Below are 17,847 nucleotides of genomic sequence, written 5' to 3'. Positions count from 1 at the left end.
TCATTCCAAACCAATAATCATATTTGAACCCCATTCCTTTTTTGGATAACTACACCTGCCTTTGGTTCTGATTGTGTCATGTTATTTTGACAGTCCTTTGCCTTCTCATTCTCTGAGGCAGCCTCTCCCAGATACGTCATGAAAAACATTGTGGGTATGTACATGTGAAAACTAACATCCGGTACAGCACTGTTTACTGTCCTCTAGAACGGTCATTCCCAACCCTTGATCCCCATCTGTTCTGGATTTCAGCCCCAGAAGCTCCAGCCAAATTGGACAACCATCAGGATTTGTGATCCAAATCATCTGGAGGACCAAAGGATGGGAACCCGGATCTAGAACTTTGCTTAGCCATGTCCAAGGATGATCTGCACTGCAGAATGAATGCAGTTTGACATCACTTTATTTGCCATGGCTCAACTATATGGAATTCTATGATTTGTAGTTTTGTGAGATACTTAGCCTTCTCTGTGAAAGAGCCCTGGTCCAATCATAAACTGCTAATCCCAGAATTCCATAGGATGGAGCCATGACAGTTAAAGCAGTGTCAAAGTGCATTAATTCAGCAGTATGGCCGCATCCTGAGTGGTTTCCCACAGCCTTTCTATACCAGAATATTCTTTTGACAATCATACTGACAGCTTCATAGATCTTTCAGCAAAACAGGAGCTTCCAGGTGGAGTGGGTGGACAGAAATCATATCAAGGAAAACATGGCTTTTCAGCCTGAGAAGCCAGCAATAAGGGGAGACTTTCTGTTTAATAGAGTGGCATTATGAAAAAGACAGTGCAAAGAGTGCTTGGTCAAAGATTGCTTGCTAGCTATAAGTCCCACTCAGCAATGAACTCACCAGGAGGCCTTGAGCTAGCCACAATTTCTCTGCTCCTAGATGATGGGGGTGATGTGAGGCTCAAGTGAGAGCCTTGGAGGAAGGGCATAGCAAATCAGGAGAAAAATCGTTGTCTTAAACCCAAAGTGCTAGCTGAATGCTGTGCAAATTCAGGATAGATTCACAACAATGATGACAATTAAGTGAAGTTGCTGTAATCGAAAACTATTCTAATGGATTTGTTGTGCTGAGAGCACTTGGACTGCAAGTGCTGTTATGGTCTGTTCACACAGATGTCTGTGGAAAAAGCCTCTTTGTGATCAGAAGTCTCCAGGTGACTGTATTGTTTCTTTTGGTGGTTCCACCAAAAGCTCATTGTATATTTCCATTTGTCATCACCTCCTTAATGCTCTCTGTTAGTAAGGTGGTGAATAACTAGGTAGCATGGTGTAGTGGTTTGAATGTATGACTATGACTCTGGAGAACAGGGTTCAAATCCCTGCTCAGCCATGAAAACACGCTGAGTGACCATGAGCAAGTCACACTCTCTCAGCCTCAGAAGATGGCAATAGTAAACCCCTCTGAGGAAACCTGCCAAGAAAACCCTGGGATAGGTTTGCCGTAGGATGATCATGTCAGAAATGACTTGGAGGTACACAACATACACAGATAACTAGGTAGCACTTATAATCCACAGGAAAGGTTTATGCCTACAGGCTGCAAGTACCCAAAGAGATGGCTGATTTTGAGAGTAACATCTAAAGAGAAGTCAACCCAGTCGATGTTATACTCAGGATTTCTAAGAAGATGAAGGTAACAGTACAGGCAAGATCTCAGCTAGTCCAGAAGTTGTTATTCAAAGCAGTACTTCAAGTAAGTAAAGTCAAAAATAGGTGAGACAAGGAGTCATTAAACATAGCCACTCAAGATTTCAAGAATTCCATGAATCAAGAAAACACTGAAAGTATATCCAGAGACTGAACAATTGCAAACAAGGAGGGCTTCCAGAAACTGCTGGGAGATTTATAGGTGGCTGCCTCTGGATGTCAGGTGCTTGACGAGTCAACATCTCCTATTTAACATCCACTGATTCTGCTGAAGCTTCTCCTTCTCTTTTCAGCAGACGTCAAAAGACTGAAGTGTTTGTTCAGTGTCTTGTTACATCTTGTGAAATAAGACAGTGGAGAAATCAAACCCAGTACAGGATCATAAGCACTGCAAGGTCATGCACCTTGTAGGGAGGTGTCTGGGTGATAAACCTGGGCGCTCTCCACTCCCAGAAATTACCCACCCCTGGTCTAGATATGATCAGAATACAGAAGCCCAGATGATACTTCTTGATCCCTTATAAGAGCCTCCACTTAGGGTAATTACTCCCCCCCCCCGCCATGCTCTCAACTTCTTGTGGTAAAATAGTTTACTGGAAAGTCAGCAGGCCACACTGTCTTTCCCCAGGAGACCTTAGAAGGTCATTCTGATCCTCAAAAATGTTTTCAGCACCTGGATTATTTCTGGTTGGGAAAAAAGAGGACTCTCCTGGGTCTAAAACAGCCCGAGTGGTGGTAAAACATAGTGAAATTGTACCCATTCCCTTTAGGAGTTAATGACTGTGTGCACACCTTCAAATGATTTCCAGCTTACTGTGAGCCTTGGCAAGATTTTTCAGAGTTTGGAAGAGTGGGAGTTGCCCAAGGTGACCCAGTTCTTTTCAGTGGCCAAGCAGGGATTTAAAGCCTGGCCTCCAGAGTCATAGACTAAGAGCCCTCCTTCTGACCACCATCTTGAGGGGGAGAGAGGCCTGGCCTGAAAGACTAAGAGCCCTCCTTCTGACCACCATCTTGAGGGGGAGAGAGAAGCCTGTTATGTTTTATTTTGACTTTGTATTGTACTTCCTGTTGTTTGATCTAATTTTCCAAATTAGATCAAAGCGGTATATAAATAAACATTATTATTATTATTATTATTATTATTATTATTATTATTATTATTATTATTGCCCCATGCTCAAACCACTATGTCACACTGACCATTGGGGGCCAACAAATTTCAAAAATGTGAGATGTGCCAGGGGCAGCACAAAAATGGCTGCATGTCCATGTGAAGAGAATGGGAGAAACTGAAAAACATTTCCTGTGGGGTAAAGATGCCCTTGATGAATAGTGCCATCCATCCATGGGAGCTGATGCTGAAATGGGAGCGGGTAGGGGAATCAGACCTGTAAAGAAATGTCATGTCTCCAGCTCCCACTCACCAAGATTGAAAGAAGAGAAGGGGAACAGGGTAGGGTGCCAAGGAGTTTGTGCCATTGTCTTTGAAACTGTAACTCACTAGGGGCTGAACAGAAGAGCATCAGCAGCTCCCAGCTGAGTTAGGGGATTAATGGGGTGGAAGCATAGTGGGAAGGAAGCTTTTTGAATGGAACAGAGAATGTCTAGACTCTCTGGGAAAAAAACCATTAAATTAAAGATGGTATAATGAAGCTAACAAAAAACCGGCAACCTTTTCTTATGCTCAGCATGGAGGCAGGCTTGGCAGCTGAACAGGGGTCCTTCTGGTTATTCTGTGGTTGTACAGCTGAGGAGGAAACTTGTCATCACCATCCATCATGACTTCCTTTTCAGCCAAGGTCAAAGGCAATCATCAGCGATACTTGTCCCTCCTCAAAGAAAGGCCTGGCCAGGACTGGTCACATCTCATACCCTGTCCACACATGCACACAGCCAGTTTAAGTCTGGACCAAGAGCCAAACGGAAATGAACGAGAATAGAGAGATGTAACTGCATGGATCATTAGGCATACTTTCAGTGACTCATTTCTGGAGCTGGAGAAAGTTCCTTTTTTTGGACTATAATGCCCAGAATCCCAATATCACCATCCCCAAGTTGTCTGGAAGTTGTAGTAGCCATGCTGGCTGGAGGATGTTGAGAGCTAAAAAGAGGCAGGGTGGTGCAGTGGTTTGAGCATTAGACTACAACTCTGGAGAGGAGGGTTAAATTCCTTGCTCAGCCATGGAAAACCATTTGGTTGCATTGGGTGAGTCAGGCATTCTCAGCCACAGAAAACCCCTTGATAGGTTCACCTTTGTTGTTGTTGTGTGCCTTCATGTCATTTCCAATTTATGGCAACCCTAAGGCTGCCATAAGGTATTGCAGGGTTTTACGGGACTGAGAGTGTCTGACTCACCCTAGGTCACCCAGTGGATTTCCATGGTAAAGCGGGGAATCAAACCCGACTCTCAAGAGACATAGTCCAACACTCAAACCACCATGAAATGCAAATGACTTGAAGTCACACAACAACAACAATCTAAAAAGTAACTTTCACCATCTATGTTTATTTTTGCTTGTCCCGTATTGCCTCCTAGTTTTCACAAAGAGCTCAGAGACTTAACACATCAGAACCAACAGAATCAAAGAGTTAGGGTGGGATCCCAAGGGTCATCATATCCAGTCCTCTCCCAGTGAAGGAATCCACAGCTGAAGAATGCTTGAAAAATGGTCATTTTTTAAAATCTCTAGTGAAGGAGTTTGCACCATCTTCCAAAATATAGCTATTCAGAGAGATTAGGGGCCATGTTTCAGTGATATAAAGCTGAGAGTGGAAAGGAGTTACTATCTTCAGACATGGTTTACTGCTGTAATTCTCAGGTACTTGTGATGGTGCGGTATTGTGAAATCAGATACTGATGTCTCATATCATATCAACAGTACCAGATTTTCAGCTGGAGAATATGTTTCGTTGTTTATGCTCTATTTCTGTATCCCTAGAGAGGAGGCAAAGTGTCTAAAATAAGAACTTTAGCTTTGGAAAGTTGGAGTTTTGGATAGTACAGTTAGGAGGCAATATAGGAAGAGCAAAAATTAAGGGGTGTGTGTGTGTGCACAAAGGTGGTAGTAACTACTGTCTCACCATAAGGTTTTAATGGTAAAAGACATTCAGGAGTGGTTTACCTCTGCTTCCTTCTGAGTAGTACTAACATGTATTAAACACAGCCATTGTCTTTCAGAGATCCTCAGCCACTGTCTTGACTTACAGTATTTTATTCTGGCATGGGAAAATGATATCCTCATTGGACAATCCCACAGGGCTTTTTGCACATTTATCAGTGATTTTTGGCACCCTGAGATCCTTTTTGTTTTGTAGAAAAATCATATTTATGTAATAAAACATTTTTGCTTCAATTTTTTAAAGAGTACGGCTCTGAAAAGTTACTTTTTTGGACTAAAACTTCCAGAAACTTGCAGTCCAAAAATATATATTTTTAAGCTCTGGGCTGCACTAAAAAGAGCAGCCCCAGAGGACCTGTCCTTATCTTGTAAAAATGATTTCCTCCTTAGTATATGAACCACAGGGAAGCAATGTACAAGAGAAAATAATGAGAACTGTGATTCCTTTTTGCCATCCATCAGATTTTTCAAAAAACCATGAGCTATAGCACTGCACTAGGTCTGACCCACACACATTAAAAACTGCTTTGCATTGTTATTACAGATTGTGGTAATGCACAAAGATGCAACTAGGAAGACCTAGGCTGAAAATTAAACTCGGCAGGGAACACAGAAGCTTAGGGTTGGATCTGTATTTTTGGGATTCTCGAAATAATTTAGTGGTTTCTAAAATTCAGTCCCTTGCTCCCAACCCATCCATCTCTTCTCCCAATCCATCCTTGGTGATCTACCAGTACTTTTCCTTCTATCTTCTTCAAGATCAGAGGTGGACAAAGTGTGGCTATTATAGCAATAGCAATAGTGAGTACATTTCTATACAGCCTATCAGTGCATTTAAGCCTCCCCAAGTGGTTTACAAAGTGTAAACTAATTGCCTCCAACAAGCTGGGTACTCATTTCAGCGACCTGAGAAGGATGCCATTTATCTAGCCATTTATCATAAAAGTCCATGTTTTCCAAAAATAAAACTGGACTTTCATCATCTCTGCGACCCATGTCACCATTTTTGGTAGTCTGGGTAGCTCTAGGAAGATCATAAGGGTAATAAAATTAATAATAATAGTAATAGTAATATTTATATCTGTTGGGAATATTGGGTCTTCCTTGAGAATTGTTAGAAACTCAGGAAGGAGAAGCAAGATTAACTTTAATCTTGCTAGCAGAGTTCCCCACAGCAAAAGAGTGAGCAAGCAGGAAAATAGTTTAACTAGCTCCACACCTTTCTCCCAGCCCCAGGTGTCCCCAATGAAGAAAAAACACACAGTCACTTGGTTAAAAGTGAAAAAGAAAAATAAGTTTACTCACAAAATCATGTGTATAAACAAGTACACAGGCACAGCTTTATGTTGCAGGAAAAATCAGGTAGAAAAACAGTCTCCATGTATCTCAAAGGAAAGACGCTCCCTCAGCATGCATCCATCTCCACAAAGGACATGCTGATGAGCTGGTCAGCAAGTTAGTAATGGCGACTTGGTCTGTGTCTTCTTCACCCAAGAGAAAGGAAATTAAGTGTCCTCATGGTAAACAGGAAATGAGAGTAGATTGTGAGGAGGGGCTGCTAGTAAACAATAAAACTACCATTGACATGCATTCCTAGAAAAGGTCTTGGCCTAAAAGCATCATAGAGATATAGTACTATAAAGGCTTAGCATGCGAAGTTGCTATATCCCAACAATATCACATCTGTACTCAGGCAATCATGGCAGCTTACAGCATTAAAAAATTATACAAAATATAAAATGGTTGTTCAGCTAATTTCTAGATAAACATAGGCTGCACCTGTACTGCAGAAATAATGCAGTTTGACAACATTTTAATTGCCATGGCTGAATCCTATGGAATTCTGGGGTTTGTAGTTTGGTGGGGAACTAGAGCTCTCATATCTCACTAAACTCCAAATCCCAGAATTCCATAGCACTGGGACATGGCAGTTAAAGTGGTGTAAAACTGCACTACTTCTGCAATGCAGATACAGCCGTGTTCTGCAACATGGGTCATCTTTAGTCCAACTGTGAATATTATTAGGCTTCTGCCAAAAGCTGGATCATGGCTGAATTACAGTAGGCAAGCCAACATGTACTGTGTGTGGGGGGGGGGGGGGGAGTAGAGTATTGCTCCCACTAGGAATTCTGTCTTCCAAAAGAAATTTTCCTTTATTCCTCCAATGCATTTCTAAAAGAGCAGAGACAGACACTGAACATCATTTACATGCAGAACAATGTGTTCTGCATTGCCTGCTCCCAGTCATTGGATGCCTAAACTCTATTTCTAAATGCTTAACTGAAATTTTAAGTGAATGCAGTGCTAGAGATGTGAGGATTGAAAGAAAATTTCATGGAAGGGGGCAGAATTTATCTGAGTGAGCAATGCCCTTATCCCATCCCCCCCCCCCCATCCTAAGTAGATACAACTTTCTGTGAGTCACCTTGGGATCCACTCCAGGAAAAAGGTGATATATTAAATAATTACCATACCATCCTGCATATCAAAAGTACTTTAACGTAAATGATGTAGATATTGAAACAGTTCAAGATTTTCCAAACCTTGGCTCAATCATTAATCAGAATGCAGACTGCAGTCAAGAAATCAGAAGAAGACTAGGTCTTGGAAGGGCAGCTATGAAAGAATTAGACAAGATCCTGAAGTGTCAAGAAATATCACTGAATATTAAAGCTGGGATTGTCCACACTATCATATTTCCAGTTTTGATGTATGATTGTGAAAGCTGGGCTGTGAAGAAAGCAGATAAACAGAAAATGAACTAATTTGAAATGTGGAGCTGGAAAGAGTTCAACAGATATCCTGGACTGCTAAAAAGACATACAAATGGGTCCAAGAGCAAATCAAGCCTGAACTCTCCCTAGAAGCCAAGATGATTAAAATGAAATTGTCCTGCCTTGGCCATATCATGAGAAGATATGACTCAGTAGAAAAGACAATCATGCTTGGTAAGGTAGAAAGCAGTAGGAGAAGAGGAAGACCATATTGCAGATGGATAGATTCAGTCAAGGAACCCATGCCCCTGAGTCTGCAAGATCTGAGGAAGGGCAGTTGAGGACAAGGTGACTTGTAGGTCTCTCATTCACAGGGTTACCATAGGGAGAAGTCAACTTAATGGTAGTTAATAACAAGCCTCTGAGTAAGGTTGGGCAGGTACAGTCACCATCCATTGCCTCCTCCACCTAAAAGGTTCAGGTCAACATGATGGCAGTTAACAACAATATCAGAAGCATACCATAGAGTATTATGACCCTTCGGGTCCAGAGACAAAATGTCAATCTACATAGAGCTTGGAAAAATCCTTTTATGTGACAACAACCTTTACAAGGACTTGTGCAAGTCCAACATTTCACAGATGAAAACTGGGACTGATGTGGCTGAACACCATCAGATGGCAGTCTAGATGGCAAGAATTATTAATGAGGAAGAACACACAAGCTATTACAGGCTGCAGCAGCTTGCTTTTGCCTGAGTCTGCTGGGAAGGGCGAGATCCTCTCTTCTCCCTGCTACTTGAATAAACTGAGTAAAAACTACTTTTACACTTTCAACTCAGTTTGCTGCAATTGAAATAAGCAGCGGACAAAGAAGCAAAGCAGGAGGAGTAGATAGAATCTGGGACATTTTTAAATGGCTGAAAAAGTGAGACAACAGAGGATTATTTGGGGCTGTCCTTTGCTTACCTCATTTGCTGCAAACAGGAAAGTAACCACAGAGAGAGAAAGGATCTACTAGCGGTGATAGGCATAAGCCTAAATCCAATAGGCAACACTGTGTCATACTAGGTTTTTAGCTGCTAGCTAGATCATAGAATCATAGAGTTGGAAGAGACCACTAGGGCCATCCAGTCCAACCCCCTGCCATGCAGGAAATCCAAATCAAAGCATCCCTGACAGATGGCCATCCAGCCTCTACTTAAAGACCTCCAAGGAAGGAGACTCTATCACCCTCCGAGGGAGTGCATTCCATTGTCGAACAGCCCTTACTGTCAGGAAGTTCCTACTAATGTTCAGGTGGAATCTCTTTTCCTGGAGCTTGCATCCATTGTTCCGGGTCCTGTTCTCTGGAGCAGCAGAAAACAAGCTTGCTCCCTCCTCAATATGACATCCTTTCAAATATTTAAACAGGGCTATCATATCACCTCTTAACCTTCTTTTCTCCAGGCTAAACATCCCCAGCTCCCTAAGTCGTTCCTCATAGGGCATGGTTTCCAGACCCTCCACCATTTTTGTCGCCCTCCTTTGGACACGCTCCAGTTTCTCAATGTCCTTTCTGAATTGTGGCGCCCAGAACTGGACACAATATTCTAGGTGGGGCCTGACCAGAGCAGAATACAATGGCACTATTACTTCTCTTGATCTAGACACTATACTTCTATTGATGCAGCCTAAAATAGCATTGGCCTTTTTAGCTGCCGCATCACACTGTTCACTCATGTTCAACTTGTAGTCTACTTGGACTCCTAGATCCCTTTCACACGTAGTTTCATTCAGCCAGGTGTCCCCCATCCTATATCTGTGCATTTTATTTTTCCGCCCTAAGTGCAATACCTTACATTTCTCTGTGTTGAATTTCATTTTGTTAGCTTTGGCCCAGCTTTCTAGTATATTCAGGTCATTTTGAATCTTGATCCTGTCCTCTGGGGTATTAGCTATTCCCCCTAATTTAGTGTCATCTGCAAATTTGATAAGTATGCTCCCAATTCTGTCATCCAGGTCATTGATAAAGATGTTGAATAGCACTGGGCCCAGGACAGAGCCCTGTGGGACCCCACTGGTCACTTCTCTCCAGGATGAAAAGGTCATATAATGCTGCCATGTTTTTTATATGCAAAAATAAATATATGTTTACGGATGCATTTATGGCACTGTTTCTGTCTTTGTCGTCAGAAGGACAATCCAGAGTTTGATGCCTGCACCTCTACTGTGCCCAAGTGCCCTCTGGGCCTGGCATTGAGGTTGTTTTTGATTCTTAAATACACAGCTACTTACTGCGGCACTTCTGAAATTTTAATGCCCATCCATAAAGCCTTTTATTGCTTTCTCCAGACACCCGATCCTTTCGGACAAGGCAAAGTGATAGAAAATGAAGAGCACTTTAAAAAAATATGCCATTGGAGACTTGCTGCAGGTCTTCTGGTTTTGTGTGCATGCACATATTTTGATAACTCTTTTTATCTTCAAAAAAAGAGAAAGAAATATTATACCAATTCATTTAGTTTTGCCATCTTGTGAATGTATAGCCCTTTTATTCTCTAAATGGTATCTCAAGGGAGTGTCGTGCACCATGCTGTGCATCTGGAAATTTCTATAGCCAAAGGCTTTAGCATGGCTCCATACCATCACCAGCCCCCAGCCTTCTTGTCTAGCTTGGGTTGCATCTGCACTGCAGAAATAATGAAGTTAGACACCACTTTAAATGCCAGGTTTCAATACTACAGAATCCATACAGTGGATTACAATTGAAAGGTATGTTTAATTTTGATAGTTGTTTAGAGAGCCAGGATGGAGTCGTGGTTTGAGTGCTGGATTGCAACTATGGAGACCTGGGTTCAATTCCCAGCTTGGCCATGAAACCTACTGGGTGAGTTCAGGCAAATCACATTCTCTCAGCCTCAGGGGATGGCATTGGCAAATCTCCTTTGAACAAATCTTACCAAGAAAAAGTTGGAAACACCTTGAAGGCACACAAAGTTGTTTATGTCACAACTGTTAGCATTACATCAATAATATACAGGCATTAGGATTAATGAGTAACATTAGTACAAAAAACATTACTAAGAATTCTGTGTGGTGTGGTATATGAGGAGGTAGTGTGTGTGTGTGTGTGTGACACTATGAGTTACTACATCGGGTGATACCAACCCTAGTGACACCACTGCATTGCCATGCCCCTCTCTGGCTGCTATTTGTCTCTAAAATATTGTTAGGCATAGCTGGCACATTTGGGGTAAATAGAAGACGCAAGAGAGATCAAGAAGATCCAGGGAGATCATCCTACTCTTTCTGCCTGGTATTTGCACCTGAAGGTACTGTTTTCAATAAGCAACATATTAAGGGTTAATAGAAGATGTAGTAGAAGGTGGGAGGAAGAAATTATTTTCACTAAGGAAGTGCCATCAGGCCCTTTTCCATATCAAGGACTTATTCTGGGCCAGAAACATGCAGTGCTTTCAAGTAAAAGATAAAGTGTGTCTTTTATTTTTGTTTTTTTAAAAGACAGCTGGGAAACAAGAGGGAAAGGGAAACCTTTTTGTTAATTCAGATACAGATAAAAGAAATAACAATTGCTAAAGAGTGCCTTTATAGAAGACTTTCATTATGTAATAATGCACCTTATTCACAAGCATTTATGGGGGGTGGACTCTTGGCACCCTTTGTATCCCTGTTGTGTCTTGCCATTGTTTCTTCTGTTTTCCTTCTTTGCACATAAACACACACAAAACCCTAAAGTGGGTGTGTGGAAGGAGCAGAAATATATTCACTCTAAAAAGCAGGGACTCAAAGCTTCAAAATTACCAAAGCCTGGTTGATTTTAACCCATTTCTTCAACCAATGTTCAAACGTTCACTTATCTAATCCTCAGCAATCAACAGTTTAAAGCTGCCTTGGGTATTGTTAAAAAAGAAAAGATGTGGTCTAGGGGAAAAGAAAGGCCTCCATGAGCAAAATCTCTAGAAAACAAGGAATGTTGATGGAGCCTCATCAGTGAAGTGGAGGCGCTGAAGTAGCAGGTCAATTGAAATCAGAGCCTGGCACTTCTAGCCCTGCTGTTCTGTAATTGCTACCAATAACAATCAAAAATACATAACAAAGGCATCAGATACAGACAGTTGAGGAAATGCAAATTTGATTCAGGAATGATGTAATCAGAACAAAGTTGAAACAAATTCAAAGTTCAGCACTTTGAATAGCTCAGCCAATAAAGCCAGGGCACACTCTCCTGACATGGGAATCACCAGCCAACTGGAAGTATTGTCAACTAGACACGCAATACCAACTGCTCAGCTCTGAACTGCCCCTTCTTTCAGACATATTGGGGTATAACTAAGGATATCCATTCCAAGAGGATAGACTTTATGCTAGTAAATCACAGGAAAAAACTAATTCACTTGTTTCTCTGTCCTGTCTTCCTTTGTAGTATTTTTGTTCAATGACCACTGTCCTGAGGTCAGATATGGAACACCCAGGAAGGCTGAAATCTTCTGCAACTGGTTTTTGTATATTCCCATTCCTAATGTCTGATTTATGTCCATTTATCCACTGGTGTAGAGACTGGCCTGTTGGCCCAATGTAGAGTGCTGAAGGCTGAAGACGGTGGCATATATCACTTTAGAGGATGAGCCAGTGAAAGTCCCTCTAATATTGTGGGGTTCTGTGTTTAGGTCCTGTGGTGACATTTCTTGAGTAGAAGCGTGGGCAGATTTAGCATCTGAGTTTGTGGCAGGGTCTTGTACTCAATGTTTGTAGTCTCTGATCCCAAGACTATCGGGAAGACACATGGTAATATGACTAAAATGTATCTTTTTAAATATAAAATCCTTCTCAGTGCTCATGCATGGATGATCAATCTGTTTTCCCTTTAATACATTGTTAATACATTCTCAATTTTCTTTCTTTCATAATCAGTGAGGACAAGGACCTTACCTCCCATTTTGATAAGAAAACCCTGAAACCTTTCTCCTGCACCCACAGAGGTAATCCTGTCATATAGTGTGCGAGTACTGTCACAACAACTGCAGCCCCAGGCTTTCCCACATTCCCTAGAGAAGGCCATGCCACTCAGATGAACTTGAATCTTTTTGTGTAAATTAGGAAAGTATAATCAGAATCCAATTAGTGTGCACAATCTGAGTCACTTTGCGCAGGGGAAATCGCTTGCCTGGTGAGGACCGAAGTGACCCAAATAGCAACATGGGAATGGAAGACAGCTGGAAATAGCATGGACATTTATAAGCTTCTTGTCAATCCCAGAAGACCCAAGCATACAAATGTGTTGTATGCAGAGGGGCTTCTCTTTCTGGAGTTCATTGTACCCAGAGAAAGAGCCAAATGCAGCTAGAGTCAAGGAGAGACTACCTTCTGAAAGGAGGAAGGGGGAGGAGAGGAAGAGGAGGAGAGGAGAAGGGAAGACAAAAAGGGGAGGGGAGAAGGGGGAGGAGGAAGAATAAGGAGGAGAAGGGAAAAAGAGGGAGGGGTTGAGGGAAGAGGGGGCATGGAAGGATGAGGAAGAAAGAGGAGGAGAGGAATGGAAGGAGGAGTAGGAGAGGAGAGGAGGGGTGGAAAGGGAGGGAAGGGGAAAGCAGGGGAGGTGAGGAAAGGGCAGGCGAAGGAGGAGTGGGAGCAGGGGAGGAGTAGTGAGGAGGAGTAGTGAGGAGGGATTTAGGGAGCTGAGTATGTTCAGCCTGGAGAAAAGGCGCTTAAGAGGTGATATGATAGCCTTATTTAAATATTTGAAAGGATGTCAAAATGAAGATGGAACAAGTTTATTTCCTGCAGCTCCAAAGAACAGGACCTGGAGCAGTGGATTCAAACTACAGTGGTGCCTCGGGTTACGAAATTAAGCCGCGATTCCGTGCGAAAAAGCCGAAAAAAGCACCAAAAGTTTTTTCGTAACCCAAAAAAACATTCGTAACCCGGAACAATGTTTTCCTATGGGATTTTTTCGTATCCCGAAAATTTCGTAACCTGGGTATTTCGTATCCCGAGGTACCACTGTACAGAAAAAGAGATTCCACCTCAATATCGGGAAGAACGTCCTGACCGTAAGGGCTGTTTGACAGTGGAACACACTGCTTCCTTGGAGTGTAGTAGGGTCTCCTTCCTTGGACGTCTTTAAACGGAGGCTGCATGGACATCTGTCAGGAATTCTTTGACTGTGATTTCCTGCATGGCAGAATGGGGTTGGACTGGGTGGCCCTTGGGGCTTCTTCCAACTCTAGGATTCTATGATTCTATGATGTTTATCACACTATGCTCTTAAAGAGCTACTATTCCAGTGTGACTCCTCTAGCAGCCTCCTGTTGCATGCTGGGATTGGCAGTTTTAAGGAGCTGAACTTCTCTGCCTGAGAATTCTAAATACCCCTCCTTAAAACTGCCAATCCCAGCATGCAACAGGAGGCAGCTAGAGGAGTCACACTGGAATAGTACCTCTTTAAGAGCATAGTGTGATAAACATCATATGAAAGGACAAAGGCAGGGAGGAAGATGTTGCTGAAGGGCAGGGTAGATAGAAGACCATATGACTCATGGAGAGAGTTTTGAAATGCGGTGTGTGCAGGTTGGGAACCAGAAAGACAATGTGATAAATTGGCTTTGAGTGTCCTTGTGAGGTTGGGATATTAACCAATGTTATATATGTGTAGTGTTCCAGGAAGCCATTGTCTCTGTTCAACCCACTGTTGATGGTTTGGAGTTTGTGGAAACATTCTAATTCAGCTGTTGCTTTCCAATCTTCCTTCGTAGTTTTTTGTTTGTTACATTCTTCTTATTCATTCATCTGCTTTACTGTCCTCTTCCTACTTTTTGGCTTTACAAATTTGTCATTAGCCTCCTACTTTTGATCTCCTGTTCCCATCGTAGTCTTTTTATTTGTCGTCTTAATGTTTCTGCTATGAGATTTTTAATCTTGTTGGACACTTTGTTCCTCTTTTTAGAAGCAAAAGCGAGAACATAGTCTATTCTAGCATTTTTTAGCTCCACCTTTTCATTTCAACAATTATTTATCCTCTTCCCACCCCTTTCATTTTGCTTTTGTTTGGTACCTTTGAATACAGCCATTTGTAGAATGTGCTGGGTATATATATATATATATATATATATATATATGCATGCAGCATCATTTGTTTTAATTTATCTGGAGCAATATGGACAGCCAATACTGGGAGACAGAAGAGAATAATTTTATTTATGGCATGCCCGGTAAATCAGACGCTGAACAATTTTGTAACTTAGCAAAAGAAGGACATCTGGATTAATGAAATTTACGAAGCTGTCTTGTTGTTTTACAATACACCATCCATCCTCCCCAATGTCCCACACTAGTAAATAGCCGTAATTATTTGGTTGAAACGCACGCTCGGGATGAAATGAACGTTCATCAAATTCTTCAGATAAGCATGCCATAAACATGTATTATTCATTATCCCTTTTAAAAATAGAAAATGTGTGCTGCAATCCAAAAGTGCATCAAAAATTGGGGAGGGCAAGGGAGTATTTATGGGATATAGGTTCTTCAATCAGTTCCATGCATGCACAGGCCACTTTTCCAAAACAGCCTTCCCAGAGTGCCTTTCGCTTCAAGGATGCACCTGGAAGCCATGCATTGTAGAAAGAGGCTCTTCAGGAACTGGCACTTTCTTCTCTAGACTGCACTAAGATGTCTTTCTCTGACTCTACACCACCACCACAGTTCCACAAAAAGTGAACTATGTCCTGTACACATTGGTTATTAAGGCCAGCATGGGGGCAGAGTCAGGGCTTAGTGTCCTCATGACGCATGCCAGACTCTGCCCCCCCCCCCATGCAGTGCACAGCGTTTGTTTGGGGCAAGTCACTTTTTTCTTTTCACCTCCACCTTCCCACCTATGAAATGGAAATAAGCTAGTTTTAACACAGAACAGGGCAGAGGTCATATTGAGGCTGCAATCCAACATCATGTCAATGTGGTGTGAATATCTGTGTGCAGAAATACACTACCTGAGTACTATGCAACCCTTGTGCAGAATAGCAACATTTCACAACACATGACTAGGTAGTATTGTGCAATGAGTAATACACAACATAGGATAAACAATACACAGTGTGCAACTGTGAAGCACAGTATATGATATAAAAGTGCAATGCACAGTGTTGAACCAAAACACATAATGCACAACTGCAACACACAATGCAAAACATACAACTGCAATTCATAAAGACAAGGAACTCTGTTTCTGCAACTATCAGCAGAATATGTCCATTGTGCAATGCTGACATTTGGTTCTGCATGTGTAACATTACCTAAGCATGTATGTATTCTAACCTGTACGGCTTCTTGCCTTTTAATGCTACAATCCTACTCAGGCTTTCTGCTATTAGGAAGTCCCATGTCTTTAACTGAGACTTATTCCCAAGTAAATGAGAACAGAACTGCAGCCTAAAAACACTATATAAATAATCAATAAACTTTTTCTGTACCGGGATCCCCCCCCCCCCGTAATTATTCCGCACAGCAACATTTTCCTTTCTGTGTGCTCATTAAAATGAAAAACATTTAACTAACAATGAAAATGACTTAGAATAGCATTGCTATCTTGTTTTTAATCAGTTACTGCTCTCCCCCGCCCTCCACAAAAACCAGCATGAGATATTTGGCAACCCATCTTCGGAAGACACTGTCAAATCAAAAGGCCAAGCGTACAAATGCTGCATTCATTTGTTGGGTTCCTTTGGTTGGTTCCAGTGGGGTTTTTAAAAAGTCCTCTAATGTGGTTTGTGAGTTTTCCATCTGTTCCCTCCGACACAGTCTTTATGTTGAGTTCAATCCATCAGACGTTTGCATGTCTTTTTTATATCTGGTTGGGGTAATTGGTGGACTGGTAAGCAGGGGGCTTGTGAATACAGCCATACAGTGGATTTACACTTAATACAAATCTCTGCCATTTGAACAACAATTTAAACAACATTTATGTCTGTGGTTGTATTTTTATTTTATTTTTTACCCATTGTTTAATGTCCATAATCAGTTCACAGTTACATAAGGAGAATCCCACAAGTGTAACTATTCCACATGTAGTTGTGCATTTTTGGTGTATGACTATTTGCCAATGCCTTCAAAGCACAACTTTTTTCTCTGGGATTGCAGAGGTAGCCACTGTGCAGCACATGTTGTGCAATGGAATAAGCAAGCATATGCACATATATGCAATTGGCTGCACAAGGTTTAGTATTCAGCAAAAGGGTGGTAGCACATCCAGCACTTAAATACATGAATTAATTACATAGAATTACACTATACAAGCACCATGTAGGATCTTGGCCCTGGATGATTCCTGGTTCTCCATCCTTCTTATGTCTCCTTGTTTGTCAGAGATACTTTATTATCATCTTCTCGGTCAGTTTGAGGAAGGTATGATATTCGCACTAATGTCTGAAAATACTGTGGAATATCAAGATACAGGTTTAGCCTCCCCTATTTGGAATTCTGAAATCCAAAATAGTCTTAAAAAACCATTTTTTTTTCATGGCTGGCTGAGCTAGTAATACCTTTACTTTCTGGAGATTCGGTGTGGACAAACCTTGTTCCATGCACAACATCATTTAAAAATATTGTATGAAATTACTTCTAGCCAATGCGTATAAGGTGTATAAACATAAATGAATATCCCATCTCCAAGATAGCTCATATGTATGTATATGCAAATACAGGCATTCCAAAAAAAATAAAATGTTTTTTTTAAATCCCAAACACATCTGGTCTCAAGCATTTTGGATAAGACTAAATTGTACAAGAAGCAACTGCCAAATTCAAAACAGTAGCACAGTCCTCAGCTAACAAGTGGAATCAGGAGCTGGAGTCCTCTTGGGGCTTTACACTGGAATAAAGGGATTAGGCAAGTGTAAATACTTTTCCCAGTATTGGCAAAGAGTTATCAAGTACGTTTTTATGCACCTCTTTTGCTAGGTTGGGTAACTACCACAAAACAGCACCCAGGCTCTTTTCCAAACACAGCCACTGTCTGGACACAGGAGTGGACCAGGACAGCTCCCTCATGCAGCCACTTTCACCCTTTTCCTCTGCCAACCTTGCCCTCTGCATAAATCCACTGGCAGAACTTTCAATTTTGCCAGCTTCAAATAGGATCTCAGGCACTCTCTCTCTCAATTAAATTGATTGGCACTACATTCAGGACAGATAAAACTACTTTTCCCTGAACACATCACTGACTTATTGAATTTACTGCAACATGACAGTGTGATCGCCACTGCCTTCAATGTTTTTAAAAGGCATTAGACAGATTCATGGAACTCAGACCAGACTTAGCAATGGGTATTAGTGACTGTCAAATGCATGGGTAGAGAACTTGCAGC

Source organism: Sceloporus undulatus, chromosome 4, assembly GCF_019175285.1.
Source record: "Sceloporus undulatus isolate JIND9_A2432 ecotype Alabama chromosome 4, SceUnd_v1.1, whole genome shotgun sequence".
NCBI lineage: Eukaryota > Metazoa > Chordata > Lepidosauria > Squamata > Phrynosomatidae > Sceloporus > Sceloporus undulatus.
This window is presented reverse-complemented; position numbering follows the sequence as displayed.